Below are 16,014 nucleotides of genomic sequence, written 5' to 3' on the forward strand. Positions count from 1 at the left end.
GTTTGCTAAATCTGTTTCATATTTGGATACTATATTGAATATAGACAACAAAGAATATTTACCAACTAACTTGTAAGAAAAACGAGATGACTTGAACTTTTCCATCGTCATTTTTTTGTCTTTTTTATGTACCAATGTTCGCTATCACCTGTGTATGATTTTTATGTTTAGCAGGCTTCTCACACGTAAGTAGTTGATGTTTCAGTGATTTCAAGAGCTTCAGAACTGTAGCGTTTAGGTTTTAAATAGTCTTTCACTATTACCAGTGCTGGAAAGTGGATAAACAGAGTACGCAGAAACTCTTGCGCCGTAATTGCACCACGTTTGCATCATGGGAACTGTAGCGTTATGGTCAAAGACTAAAACTATAACACTACATTTCTGCATGCTGCTCTCAAAGACCTCGTTTAAAGCATAGGCGTCGGAACCGGAGGGGCGGGGGGGGGCTTAGCCCCCCCACTTTTTTTTCCAAATATATACTTAGTATAGACATTGAACATATCTTCGTAGGTTTAGCCCCCCACTTTCCACAGACATGTTGCAGTATAGTTAAACAAGCTAATTCAGAGAATTTGTGTCCCCCGCTTAAGGAAAAAGTAAAACATGCGCAGTTTGGGGTGAAGGAGGGGGGAGAGTTGGATCCCCCTCACTGAATTTGTAGAATCATTAAATGTATACATGCATGTATACTGAAGCAAATAAAATATACCATTATGGATATAAAGATTTAATTGCTTATTCTAGAAGATTCTTTTTATATGGAATATTTATCACACTGTAATGATGATTTTATGAGTTTGTACAAGCCAGACCTCGTAAATTTTTCATTTCGCGTGCTGAATACTATTATTTAGTAAAAAAAAAAAAAGTATTTTAAAAAAAAGTTGTCCGTCCGGGACTTGAACTCGGGACCTCTCACATTGGAAGCGAGAAACATACCACTAGACCACGGAATCGCTTTACATGGAGTCAAGTATATGCAGAAGTGAAGTCACATACATGTATATATTCATGTTCGGTATTGTCAAAATTTTACACAATCCATGGTGTTTGATTTATTAAGCCTTTATTAAACAGTTCTAATAGATGTAATAAGAACATAAAGTCCGCCGAGAACCTGTTTTATACGCAATAACTCTCCTCATGCCCCTGTGCTAAGAATAGCGACATGTAATACTATAAAAATACTAATAAAACAAACGGGGCGGGGCACTTTGAGAGGGGTGAGAGAGGTCCTAGGGAATTTTGGTATAAAATTACATTGAATAAGCTCAAAATCTTCTTGAAATATCGCCCGGAAATGATAGTGTTACACACAGACAGAATGTGTAAATTTACGACCTTGAACTTCGACCTTTTGACCTCAAAATTAATAGGCCACAGGGAGTTGTTATGTAAAATTTCATTGCAATAGCTCAAACGGTTCTAGATATTTCGTGTGGAAACGAAAGTATTATAACAGACAGAATTTGCTTATTTATGACCTTGACCTTTGACCTTTTGACCTCAAAATCAATAGGCCATAGGGAGTTGCTATGCTAAATTTTATTGCAAAAGCTCAAAGGGTTCTTGAGATATCGTGTTGAAACGAAAGCGTTACAGACAGACAGAAAGACGGACGGACGGACGGACAAACCCAAATTAATATCCCCCACTTTTCAAGCGGGGGACAAAAATGGGGAAAGTGGTGGTGTTTGGAAAAAATTTTGGTACTGAAGTTCGAATCTTTAACACCCCCCCCCCCCCCCACGAAATAGGATTTTCTGTTTGGGAAGTGGACATCTTCCTTTTTTCTTTTTTTTTTTTTTGCTTCTCAGCTTTTATTGAAGATATAATTTTTTTTTTATACTTAGCCCCCCCCCCCCACTTTCAAATTGCTTCAGACGCCAATGTAAAGTCAGCATTTTGTAAATTCCGAAGTCTTAAGATTACCTTATTAGCAAATATAAGCTATCATTTAGGTCACATTATATATTTTGGCTAACTTGTTCCCTACCTTTTGTAAAGATGTTGTTTTTGTACTAAATTTGACTAAAATTGTTCCGTCTATAATACATAGGATCGACTAAATGCGGATGGGACCGGTCAACATGATGGGATACTTACTTCTCTGAGGCATTTAATAGCACCTCTGGAACTTCCAAGGATCCGTGTTTTTGTCCTTTTCGCCATTTTGTATTGTTTGTAGTTTTTCATGACTGTTTATCACTGTTCGTTAGGCCATCTTTAAAAATATTGCTTGGTTCTACTCTCCCGACCGACTGACTAAAAACGGCCCGACTCAAAACTTTTTTTATACATTCCAGGACACGATATTTTTTATATCTCATATACCTCAACAGATACCGGTATGTTGAAATTTCCTGGGGGAAAAAATTTTCACACCTACATACCGACCCAATAATTTTACTCTGAGTCGGGAGAGGGCAAGCAAACAATTGTTTGAAAGATGGTCTTATCTTTACCCCTTTCATTGGGAATTAGACTGCATTTCATTTCATAAGATTATATATGGTTAGGAATCGCATACTGCCTTAAGATTCTTTGAGTTCAGTGACAGTTGGATGATTCAAAATTTACGTAATCCAAGCTGCAGACTTTAAAAGCCTTTCTTATTGACGTTTTTAATTACAAAACCTAGTCCATTAGTAATGTACTACATGCATTTAATCAGTAAGATCTGCATTTCATTAAAATCCCAAATGAATCAACCTAAAAATTCTGTTTAAAAATATCCTTGGAGGTAAATGGCATAGTGACCTTAAAACGTCTATTTACAATTATTTTTTTCAAAATTGGAAAAAAAAAATCAAAGTAACGCATTACGATTGATTTGCTTTAAATAGCATTTCTGCATTCAATCGTATAGGGAAAAAATCTTATATTTTCACCTTCCTCAATCAAGATATATGGAAACTAAAAAATTAGGAATGACTCAGCAACTTGTCTTAACAAAAAAAAAAAAATAATATTATAAAAATGAAAAAATAAAACTTTAATAAAAATAATTGAAAATGAAAGAAAAAAAAAGAATCAAATGTCGATTCCTACCATATTTCATTTCTACTGAAAGAGAACTTTGAATCGAAGATCAAAAATATTTAATGGTCAGGGTACTAGCATAATTTATCATGTAAAATTCATCAGATGTATTCAGTTTTTTATTCTATAAACCGAATTCCTTTGAACACTTACGGGCATCTTTTAATGTCAAAAGTAATAAAACACATAAAACCGTCTTCATTATGAAACGCCTATCATTTACTGGAGATTTTGAAAACATAAAAATTCTAAGTTTGTCAATAAATTGTGCAAGAGCGTTATGCAGTGTTTTGATAATCATAGTCATCAAAAGAAATGTTCTTGTTTTAATAACACAGTTGTGATTAAAATGTCGATTACGGTATAAATAAAAAGATGCCTAAATTCCCTGACGTCAAAGCATTAAATTGTAAACAAGGATTGAAAAACGAACTACAAGTAAAACATAAAAACTCGGATCGGTAATTAACACATTTCTTTTCCTCCGCGAAACCGAGAAACGTTGCTTCTTTAGGGAACTAGAATGCGAGGGGAGTAGAGGAGGGGTGAGGAATACAGTGTCAGAGAGTGGATGGTCGGGGGATTCTAAACAATTTAATGATTTCCCCTCTCCTGTGAGCTGTCGCCTCTTGTGCCTTCGCTTCGTTCTCTCGTACCCTCAAATTGTAGCGACAAACCATTCGACTCTTGACGAATAGTCACAATAATTCCATCTCAAAAAAATGTACACCATATATGTATATAAAATTATGCTATATATACTTATTAAGTAAAGTTTGGAAAAAATGGATTAAAATAGAAAATAATCTTAACCCTTTCTCTACCGGCACATTTTAGGTGACTTTGGAGACTTTTTGATATGACATTATTAAATTATTTCCAACTTTTTTATTCAAGGAGAAAGCTAGGTATATTGCATACCATTTTATAGGGAATGTCTTAGAGATGATATTTTTAGACTATTCAGATACTCAACAACTGACCTTATTAGTAAAAATAGAGGTCAAAGGTCAATTAAGTGCAAAATTTTATGGGATTTATTGATACTTTTTAATCTTCAAGCTAAATATTTACTATGATGTATGTTGAAATAGGAAATTTTGAATATACTCACAAAAGAGCATGATACTGTACTACATAAAACATATAAACTTTTTTATCAATTCTGCATATAACTACTTAAAAGCGGTTGCTTAGCAACCCAGAATTTTTTTATTTTCGGGCAAGAATTTTCGTTTATTACTCATCCTAGACACATTTATGCATCCCAGCACATATAAAAGTTAGATGTGAGGTCATAGAATTACAAGGGATGAACAGCAGATAAATTGTCTTAAAGTTTGACCTCATTAGAACTATTTTTAGGAGGTCAAAGGTCAAATATGTGCAAAAGTTTCATCATTTTTTTTCAACACTTTTCAATATTCTTGCCATAATTTTACACAATGGATGCTGAAATTGAAAATTCTGAATATACTCTCAAGAAGGGATCAGAGCTGCAATAAAAAGATGCCTAAATTCCCTGACGTCAAAGCATTAAATTGTAAACAAGGATTGAAAAACGAACTACAAGTAAAACATAAAAACTCGGATCGGTAATTAACACATTTCTTTTCCTCCGCGAAACCGAGAAACGTTGCTTCTTTAGGGAACTAGAATGCGAGGGGAGTAGAGGAGGGGTGAGGAATACAGTGTCAGAGAGTGGATGGTCGGGGGATTCTAAACAATTTAATGATTTCCCCTCTCCTGTGAGCTGTCGCCTCTTGTGCCTTCGCTTCGTTCTCTCGTACCCTCAAATTGTAGCGACAAACCATTCGACTCTTGACGAATAGTCACAATAATTCCATCTCAAAAAAATGTACACCATATATGTATATAAAATTATGCTATATATACTTATTAAGTAAAGTTTGGAAAAAATGGATTAAAATAGAAAATAATCTTAACCCTTTCTCTACCGGCACATTTTAGGTGACTTTGGAGACTTTTTGATATGACATTATTAAATTATTTCCAACTTTTTTATTCAAGGAGAAAGCTAGGTATATTGCATACCATTTTATAGGGAATGTCTTAGAGATGATATTTTTAGACTATTCAGATACTCAACAACTGACCTTATTAGTAAAAATAGAGGTCAAAGGTCAATTAAGTGCAAAATTTTATGGGATTTATTGATACTTTTTAATCTTCAAGCTAAATATTTACTATGATGTATGTTGAAATAGGAAATTTTGAATATACTCACAAAAGAGCATGATACTGTACTACATAAAACATATAAACTTTTTTATCAATTCTGCATATAACTACTTAAAAGCGGTTGCTTAGCAACCCAGAATTTTTTTATTTTCGGGCAAGAATTTTCGTTTATTACTCATCCTAGACACATTTATGCATCCCAGCACATATAAAAGTTAGATGTGAGGTCATAGAATTACAAGGGATGAACAGCAGATAAATTGTCTTAAAGTTTGACCTCATTAGAACTATTTTTAGGAGGTCAAAGGTCAAATATGTGCAAAAGTTTCATCATTTTTTTTCAACACTTTTCAATATTCTTGCCATAATTTTACACAATGGATGCTGAAATTGAAAATTCTGAATATACTCTCAAGAAGGGATCAGAGCTGCAATATCCATGCATCATATTAGTTCAAATATCTGTTTAATGACCTTTAAGTGGTTGCTAAGCAACAACTTTTTAAAGTTTTTGGCTATATACATGTTTGTTATTTCACATTCTGGATACATTCTTGACACTTTTTGTATATTTCATGATATTGTATGCAAGATGTGGGCCATAAAGATGAAATAACATTTTTGTATTAAAAATTGACCTTGACTCTTGTTCTTAAGGGGGTCAAGGTCATATCAGTACAGAATTCTGCTTTAAATTGTAAGTAAATATCAATTTTGAAACGCTTCAATCATGGATAAAACATTTAATATTTGACGTGATAAAAATGGCAAACGACAAAATTTGCAAGCAAAGAATTCTGGTCTGCTTCTTACAAACCCCTAGCAAAACATGTATACAATCTTTTTGTTAAACAAAAAAATCCATTCTCTTGATGCCATTAAAAATAATCTTTATTTTCATGGATTTAATCTAACAAGAAAAAATAAACTAATTGATTTCATTACAAGATTTTTGTGGTATAACAGAGCTTAAGGGGTACAATAAAGACTTGACATGTTATCTTGGAGGTAAATCATAATAATACATAGCATTGGCAATATTTAATGCAAAACTGTTTAGTCAATAAGTTGAAAATGTGACGTTTATATCCAAATAATATATACAAATCCAGAAATATTGCAAGATGAATTCAAAGTCAGACTGAAATCTTCAACAAAATGTTGAAGAGCACTTTTACTTTGTGTCCACCATTCTTTTATCAACTGTCATTTCTCTGTAAGACTGGAGGAAATTCTTTGACTTGTCCAAGACATTATTATTTGCTGTCAAGTACAAGTGATCAGCTTCTATCCTGTAAAAGATTCAAGTATTTTGAAACAGATACATGTCATTGTGTATATGAATTTACATTTATAAATAAAATTAAGAATGCTAAAATTACTACATTTATTTGATTTTCCTTTTAAAATTAATATTGTATTTATTATATGATTCAAGTAGTTAAATGATATTGCTAAGTATCAGGACTGATAATTCAACAACCTCGTAGTAAACCATCATGGTAAAATTACTAAACTAAAACAAATAGCATATATGGCAATCTGACTAAAGCCTCTGTTTACGCTATAGCAACATATAAAAAAATCTGGCAGTGGATGGAAGATCTAATTTTAATTAGATTAATTAGATTGCTACGAAAGCCATGAAGGGACACATCAATGTTCAAAAAAGTAAAAAATGAGATCTTGAATTAGACAATCCAATTTCATGGATTACTAAATCGTTCCATCGATTTATATTTCGAGATCTCCAATTACACCATCCGATCTTAGGGATTACTTATTCACCCACTTGATTCATAATTTGAGATCTCGAATTACATACTGGTAATTCGTTTTCACAGATTAATAATTCGAGAACTCGATTTGTTACAACGTCAGTCTCATGATTTTGGCAATCTGTGCTCTTGGATTTCATTACAAATATGTACAGATACATCCAACCATTATAATCAATTTGTGCGTTCTATTTATTTTGTTTCAGCAACCGGTCATTTCCAACCTCTTTCATAACTAATTCAACATATATTTATTTTAGAAATATTATGATTACACAGGGCCCATACTCACTTTTACTATTTAGGACTTTCAATTATTCTAATACACACTTAACACAAAAACCTCTAAGATTTTTTTGTTGTACAAATATCAGTACTAGCATATGGATTTGAAAATGTTCATGTATTTTTCTCATTTTGGACCATAATATGTAATAAAAGGTAGGGTGTAAAATATTACAATATTCTATTCTTTAAACATGTACACATGTATTACCATATCCGATATGTACAGTTAAATAATTTTTAGTTAATGAAATCATGGGAAGGGTTTTTATCCTGCAACTACCCCTTGCATTGACCTAATAAAGGTAACCTAATAAACCGAAGCTTTATCCGGTCACTGCCCTAATAAAGCCTCGTGCATGTATTCCGACGTTCCAAAAGCATTGTGACGTCACGTACACTGCAATGTTTACGCTATGGCTTCATAGTTTCAACTGCAGAGATGTGCCTAAATCTGTCGGAATAAGCATGTTTTGGATGCTCAAATATAAAATTTTGTTGCAGGATAAACAAAATACATGGTTATTACTGTCTTGAAATATAAGCCTCGCCCTCTATCACGTTTTCTTACCCTCGCCCAAATATCGCTTATATTTCATGACAGTAACCATGTATTTTATATATATTCCAAAGGAATGGATCATTTAAACTAAGAGTAATTTGAGGGAACGAATTGACAATCTGTGAGAATGAATTGGCAATTTGTTATGAAAGATTGTCAATCCGAGAGAACGGATTGTATAAATCGAGAACTCGGTTTACTTTTATAAATTTTAAAAAATTCTATGTCCCTTCATGGCTTTCATAGATTGCATACCTGCATGGCTGCCAGGGTTGTAAAAAGAATGGAGACAATAGACTGCAATGTTACCTCAGGGCAAAATTCCTGGGGCAAGGCTGTTCATGAGCATGGGAGTGTTGATAAACCATCCAGTGAGTTTGACCACCCATGTATATGATGTACGATAATTGGAAAGTGTCTGAAAAATTGAGAAAATGGAAATTTTAACCACATACTTTAGGCAGATTGGAAATACAACTGCAGTCTATAAAAACAGCTTGTTCCATATCTCGGCATTCATTCAAATAGATATTACGTGTTTAAATAATGTGTTTGCATGAATAATCAAGCATCATAAGTATTATGTGTTTCAAACACTTATTCTTCGAAACAATTAAATCATACGTTTATAAACTTGTATGAATGCAATATCATGAGAATGACACAAATGAAATTTGACTTTATTTTTGAAATTTTAGAAATACAGAAATTTTCAATACCAAAACAAAAATTTACCTGTTAACTGGTGTCCTTACATATTAATTGGCCTTCGTAGTTCATGGTGGGCTTAGCAAGTGGGTACATGTATTCACAGATGAAAGTAGATCTATTGTTGCATATGGTGCCAGCACCCTAAAAATTCAATGTGAAAGTGGTACATGTACACACTGGTACACACATATTGAAAACAACTATCCATTATTATGGCAACTTTTGATTTTACTTTGAACTTTCGAGTGATCGTCAATAGCATCAAAGTTTAAAAGCAACACAAAATTGGCTGAACAATACGAAATATGCACACAGAAATATGAAGATCTATTTATAGTACGTGTACACTTAGTTTTCTTTTGAACGTGAACTAATTTCGTTTTAAACTTATAAACTATTCAGTCAATATACACGTATTCTCACCTGCTAATACCAAAGTCATGTCCGTATTATTTGATTCATTGATGTGATGATCTTCGTCTTGAAATAATCATGAAAATTGACGTTCAGATTTCGGATCCCCTATCATAATGTTGTTTGTTTACTGCCATAGCGGAAACACGTGGTTATTTCAATTCGTATCAACTCATACAGTAATGAGTCGTATTTATTTATAAATGCGAGTTTTTGTATTGTTAAATTTCGTGCCAATATAGATCTAATTAAATTGCAAATTAAGTATACAGTATAACAAGATACAACGATATTAAAATCTGGGTTTTTTTTAGTAAAGATCGATCGCGACGTTTAGGCTACAATTTTTCTCAACATTGTATATCACTACATGAAATTTACATCATTACATGTGGATGAATAAATTGACATTTCATTTCACACAAAATGCAGAACAATAGTATATATTTGTTTTTTGAAATCTATTTTTTTGTATTGTGCATTTATTTTAGTAAAAATATCTATTGAAATGGTCAAAAAAGTCTTATAAAAGAATTTGTTGTTTCGAGTAAGACGCAACATTGTCGACCTTGACGTTACAGGTAAATATTGACTGATTTTTCCATAAAAACTATGCGAAGGTCATAAATTCAAATTATCGTAATTAAGAAAATACTGGGCGTAAGAAGGGCTGTAAGGGCTTGCTGGAAAGGAAATTTTCTCTACTTTTACCAGCTTTATTTTGTTTTCCCTATTTCAACACAGAAAATAACGTAAAACTGAGCTTTGTTTAAACATTACTAATAAAATCGAGAAAAAACACATAAGTGCAAGAAAATTCTTGTTTTAAAAATATACTTTAAAGTAATAACAATAATTTTTACATATTTTAAAAGCAGAGAAAATATGCTTTAAGAATATACCATACTTTCTTTATAAAATTAATCAGGAAAAAAATGTCAATCGTTCGGAAAATCGGCAATTGCTTTGGAAAATTACGCCATTTTCAAAAAGTCACGTTTGTCTTTACAACGTAAAATCGATTAAATACCAGCAATCAAGACATAATCTTTTAAGATATTTTAAAAGTAGAGAAAATTTCCAAAAAGATGATATATAGTTTATATACCTTCATGCTACCATAAAATAGATACGAAGATCTTATTTTCGCGAAGTCGTGTTTTAACGCGCCACCGGTCAATTTGACCGGTACGGAAGTGAAGGGGTTAAGGGAATTAACACGATGTAGTAAAATTTTACTTATTACTTGACTGATCAAGTTGAGGGTAGTATTGCATGTAATTGAAAAAAAAACTTACTTCGACCTTAATAGAAATTTCAAACTGAAAACTTTCCTGGTTGAACACTGGGAAGACTAAACGTGAGATGATAGTATACATAACATGCTATATTGAAATTACATCCTTGCGGCTGTTCTACAATGCCGTGTGGATAGTAAAATTACCAATAATGGTCTTGATACTTACTGACATTTTGCGTACATAGAGTTTATAGGAATTTGAATTGGAAAAAGTGATATGTTTCGATATTCGTTTTGACATTTTTACTGTCTCTCCCAAACAAAGTATTGTCCAGAGAATAAATAATACAAGATAACTAGAGATTTGTGAATGTCGGATTCCGGGAATGGAAATGCCAAATTATATAACTAAGAGCACATTCAAACCCAAAGTCTCATTCGGATTAGTTCATGAATTATTGAAGACTCTAAATGAGTACCGAGGGAGACTGTCTATCCTGTATTCGAAATGACTGAATTTAATCTGCAATATCTGAAGGGGTTTGGTCTTTTGTGACATTAACTTTGCATCTGTACTACATATGTATATAGATACATTAGACATAAACATGCATGTTTTCCTGAATAAACATCAAAGCTGCATGTAGAACTGGAAGATTTTTTTCTGTATGGATTAGATGAATGATTGTAAAGTGGTTGGTCCCTTATGTAACGTCTTCATAAGTACAAATTAATTTTTAAGACTAACATAGCAGAGTTTGTCTTTCATCAAATAAAATTTCTTACCATTAAATTAAACTAAATCAAAATGAATCAAAGTATCTTTTGGAACGATTTCCATTATTGCTGAAAAAACAAGATGTGTTTTACAACATCCAGAAGTTTAGGACTGCAAATCAGTTTCAGAGGGTCGACTGGGGTAGACTTGTACCCTGACACTGGTTAATGGGCAAAGTAATCGTTCAGGGCAAAATTCCACCCCACCATACTTTATCATGTTTAATGGACAAAAACGTAACTCATTGACCCCCTGTCTATCGCTTTGAACGCATATACTCCCTGCACAACAGAGCATAAACCCCACACTTTGGGATATACACGGTGCATTTAACCTTTTTCAATGTTGACTTTCTCACCTTGGAGTTTGGCCTGTTTCCGAAAAAACTTTAACCTTGGCCATAACTTTTAAACTGTTAAGGCTAGGGCTTTTAAATTTTGACCTTGACATTTGAGTTTGACTTACTTTTTAAAAAAACTTTGACCTTGGCCAGCAAAACTTTTGAACGATTGGTTCTTTGGCTTTCAATATTTCACAGGTATATTCATTGATACAAGTTCTTTCTTTGGAAAACAACATTTTCTAACATTTGACCTTGACGTTTACGATGCATTTGACATAAGGCGCCGTTTTGGTATTTACTGGTAAAAAGTGATATCACCTATATTCGAATAGGTGATATCACTTATTCGAATAGGTAATATCACCTATTTAAATTAGTGATATCACCTATTCATTTCCAGTAGGTGATCACCAATTCGAATAAGTGATATGTGATATCACCAATTCAAATCAAATATGTGATATCACATATTTAAATGGGTAATATCACTTATTCGAATAGGTGATATCACCTATTCAAAATCTAAATAGGTGATATCACTAATTCGAATAGGCGATGTCACCAATTGAATAGGTGATATCACCTATTCTAATGGGTGATATCACTCTTTGGCAATAAATACCAAAACGGCGCCTCATAAACTCAATTTAACCTTCGCCAAAGGCTGCCATACGGGGAAATCAGTTTCACAAACACATTTTGTATAAACATGTTATGCATAAATCAGGATTTTTAAAAAAGAAATCTTCCTTTAAACACAAGGTCAGCATTTTTAAAGACGAAAGAAAGTGAACATCGAAATGAAAACGCATAAGATATGCATATATGTTTGTACTGTAATGATAGATGCGTTGTTTGTCGCTACATTGTAGAAAAAACTGATATTCACTTTTCACAATGTCTCTAAAAAGTATGTCTTTGTGAAAATATAAACCAAGACATTTGAGGGGTTGGTGTAAATTGATGCCTTAAGCTCTGTATTTTAAGATGTATTTAGATTACGTTAAAAATATTAACGGTCAACCTTTTTTTAATGCTTCAGAGTCAGGTGAAAAGTTTAATGTGGTAAACCGAGCCAGGATATTTTATGTCTTTGAATAATCCTTTGTTAGTTAAACGATTATACATGTTTACGAATGACATAGACACCACATCGGGGAGAATATTTGTATCTTCTCTTTGTCACAATAAGTAAGTTAAATCTGATCCATTAATCTTTTATTCTCTTCATTGTTTCTAGATGATAAAGACTTCGTGTTCGTCCCAGTTCTCTGAGGTCAATATAAGATTCAAGGACACAGTGATAAAGGGCAGACTTTGAGAATGCTTGTGCTCATTGAGTTGGCATACTTGTGGCAAAAATTGCATTTCCCAATGTATAACAGTTATACAGTGATTTACTAATTATGTGTTTTAAACTACCTTTTACTCACGCTGCGTTTCCATTTATTGGACTTCTAGAAACTATTATATAAAACTATCAATCTTATATAAAAGAACCTTTAAGCAAAACAAATACATGTAGTTTTTTAATTGAAAAAAAACTGCGTTTATCTATTTTCAACCCATTAAAGTGTGGGGTCGAGGCACCTTAATTTAGATTCGCGGTGATTTATACTTGACTCTTAAACACCATTGATACGAAACTGAATCATTTGTGTAGCATGGAAAGGAGCATTTTACAAGCTCAAGTTTTCCAACTGGATATTGATTGATACGAAACTGAATCATTTGTGTAGCATGGAAAGGAGCATTTTAAAAGCTCAAGTTTTCCAACTGGATATTTAAAACAAACACGAAAAAAGGGAGTCAGGGTGGGGTGGGGGTAACAACCACTGTCTTTTTATTTCATCATCTATGTTTTAAAGCTTCCTGTAAACGACATTCACAACAGTTAGATGATTAGTCATTTTGATATGTATATTCGAGTTTGCTCAACTCATGTCCCCACCCGCTATATGCAAGCTTCCTCAGTTATTTTAAACTCAAACTGTTCAAATCAAGGTCATTGATCATGGGTTAATATTGGTACCACTAATCTTCTCTGAAGAACAGTCAGGATTAAGGGTGGTGCATCGTCGGAAACCCACTGGTGATCTCGTCTTTACCAGTTTATCACCCGTGGGTTTCCGACGATGAGGGTGGTGTTGTCCTTAGGCAGAATGTATATCAATCAAAGAGCAGTAACTCCGATTACCTCTTTCTACCGCAGAGGAGCGGTCAAACCCGAGAAAACCTCGAATGCACATGTATATCTTTTTAGTTGTATGAAACGAAATGCATTTTTATCTCTTTAAAAGAGTGTTGTTTTGGAATGTTTTGAATTTGGTGATAAACGAGCGTTCTACCTTTTTAAAAAATTAGTCTAGATAAGATTACACAAGAACCCAAAATCATGAAAAAAGGACGTATATGCCTCTAAAATACCCCACTAAAACATCGCACTTTTTGTGAACTATAAAAATACTTTTTTCAGCTGGTGGTCCTGGAGCTCTGGTCGTCCGTTTCATTTTTTTCCCCAGACCAGTGAGCTACAGATCTGCAGCTATATAGAAGAATATTCACTCTGTTTTTAAAAAAAATGTTTATTTGAGATACACTTTTGATTTAATGGCTTCAAGCATTTATTGTAAATACAGTATCGTTAGACAGCTGCTGATGCTGCAGAAAAAAAGTCACATGTAAATTCTTTGAAGTTTCTGGAACAGCTAATTCCCATTCTACTGAGCAAAAATTATATTTTAAAATATTGTATTAATTTTATGTCTCAATAAATTACCATGTAAAAATCCAGAACGTTAAATACCAGCTGAATATTGTATCTTTGAAATATAGATCTTCATCTAAATATCTCCCTAGCACCAAAGACACTTGTTTCGGTAATAAATTTTATTTGGCAGTACTATATTATTTCGGGTGAAAAAAAGTTATTACTGAAACAAGTGTCCGTGCCTGGCACCCAAGATCGTTTCAAGGGATGTCAAAATTCATTTTAATGTGAAAAGTTTCTGACAGACATATACACAAACTGACGCATTTCATAGAGCGAATGGTCAGAAAATCTCGGATGAACTTAAACAGTATTTTATGGACCGAATCATCTGTGGCCGAATAGACCAGATACCGTTATTACCATTCGAAACACCTCAAGTCCTTCAAAAAACTTAGAGAGTTTCAATGTCTCTCTAAGTTTTTTGAAGGACTTGAGGGGCCCACTCGATTGGGACCCTTCTTATTCCAGAATAACCATTCTGTCTGCTCGATTGGTTTGGTAGGGTAGACTTAGAAGGCCTTCTCAGCCTTCCACATCAGAGATGGAAGGATAACTGAAGGATAGCATTCTAATATGGCGTCAAGCGGTTTGGTGAAAACTTGGGGGATTTTTATTATTGTAAATAAACCAAACTTAAAACAAAACACAGTTGCAAAAAAGTATTTTCATCATGTATGAAGGGCAATTCTGTTAAGAAGCATTTTTTCTATTATGTAATTGCAGTAAAATCAACCATTGAACGCAGTTTCATAATTTACCATGTAATATGGGGTGCAGATTTGAGCCGTAAACAGGTCCCTGATTTGACCATAATTATTTTATTTTTTCACACGCTCTTTAATATTCTTCTGTCTCAGACACTTGATGTTTTAAATATTTCTTTACATAAATAAAAAAAAAAAATCCCAATACTTTTATATTAAATTAATTTTTCCACTCTTAATTATCTCAAGTTTCCCTTTCGAACTAACATTTAATGCTTTAAAAAAAAAACGGATTCAAATTCTTGAAATTCAACAACTGCAGTAATTCAAAACATTGCAGATAATATTCCATCCTATTCAATATTCTTCTGAACACTCGATTTAGACATACATATTCCAACCCTTCCAACATTCCCCTCTGCTTTTAGAAGGGTCCCAATCGAGTGGGCCCGAGGTGTTTCGGAGTGTGACTAAAATGGGTAGCGAAACCCGGGCCGGGCCGGGAATTTCGAAACTGAAAACCGGGTTTTTGTCAATAACGAAATAAATACTCGTTTTTTCTTCATGAAATTTACGGACATAGTTTATAACCATACGATTTGCCTTCGCTGAGAGTTGTTGTGTTTTTCAATGATTATCGATGATTGTCCTTTTCCAGGTGACTAAAATGGGTAGCGAGCCCGGTTTACTCATTTTCGCGATTTAAAGTTTAATGCATTGAAAACGTATGGGATATTTGCATTTATTGGTTGATTATTAACTTGAAATAGTTAAATTTTTCAATCATTATGAAATTAAATGTCGATTATTAAGGTTTTTGTCATTTTTTAAAGACCCGGGACAGGTCAAATCTCGGTTTGCCCGGGATAAACTAAATAATTCCGAATGATTGACAGAGAAAGAATGTAGATTTTTTCATAGTCATTGACCGATACATCTAAAAAATAAATTGGAATAAAATTCTAAAAATATGCAAATCAAACCACAGTCAAAATATATTTTAATTATATCATTGACAAGTTTTTTCTGGGCAATTAGCTTGGAGTTCACGTATTAATTTGAAATTAAATACCGAGGTAAAGTCAGCACATCTGCCTTGGAAGATTCATTAAAAGACTAATTAAGATTCCTGAAGTTATTATCAGTAAATAAATATGATAATGTCTGCACAGCTAGCTTGGT

At 33.1% G+C, this 16,014-nt stretch overlaps 1 long non-coding RNA gene across 1 annotated transcript; it reads right to left on the minus strand.

The window, feature by feature from the left end:
* Nucleotides 1–6,347: 6,347 nt before the first annotated feature.
* On the minus strand, nucleotides 6,348–9,103 carry LOC134242991 (uncharacterized). Its single transcript, XR_009986956.1, has 4 exons — nucleotides 9,004–9,103; nucleotides 8,605–8,721; nucleotides 8,125–8,287; nucleotides 6,348–6,536 (listed from the first exon to the last, which is right to left on the minus strand). It is a non-coding gene; the product is annotated as an uncharacterized LOC134242991 (long non-coding RNA).
* Nucleotides 9,104–16,014: the final 6,911 nt, after the last annotated feature.

This window comes from Saccostrea cucullata, unplaced genomic scaffold (genome assembly GCF_032062105.1).
Source record: "Saccostrea cucullata isolate Sc308-1 unplaced genomic scaffold, CSIRO_AGI_Scuc_v1 ctg702, whole genome shotgun sequence".
Classification (NCBI taxonomy): Eukaryota; Metazoa; Mollusca; class Bivalvia; order Ostreida; family Ostreidae; genus Saccostrea; species Saccostrea cuccullata.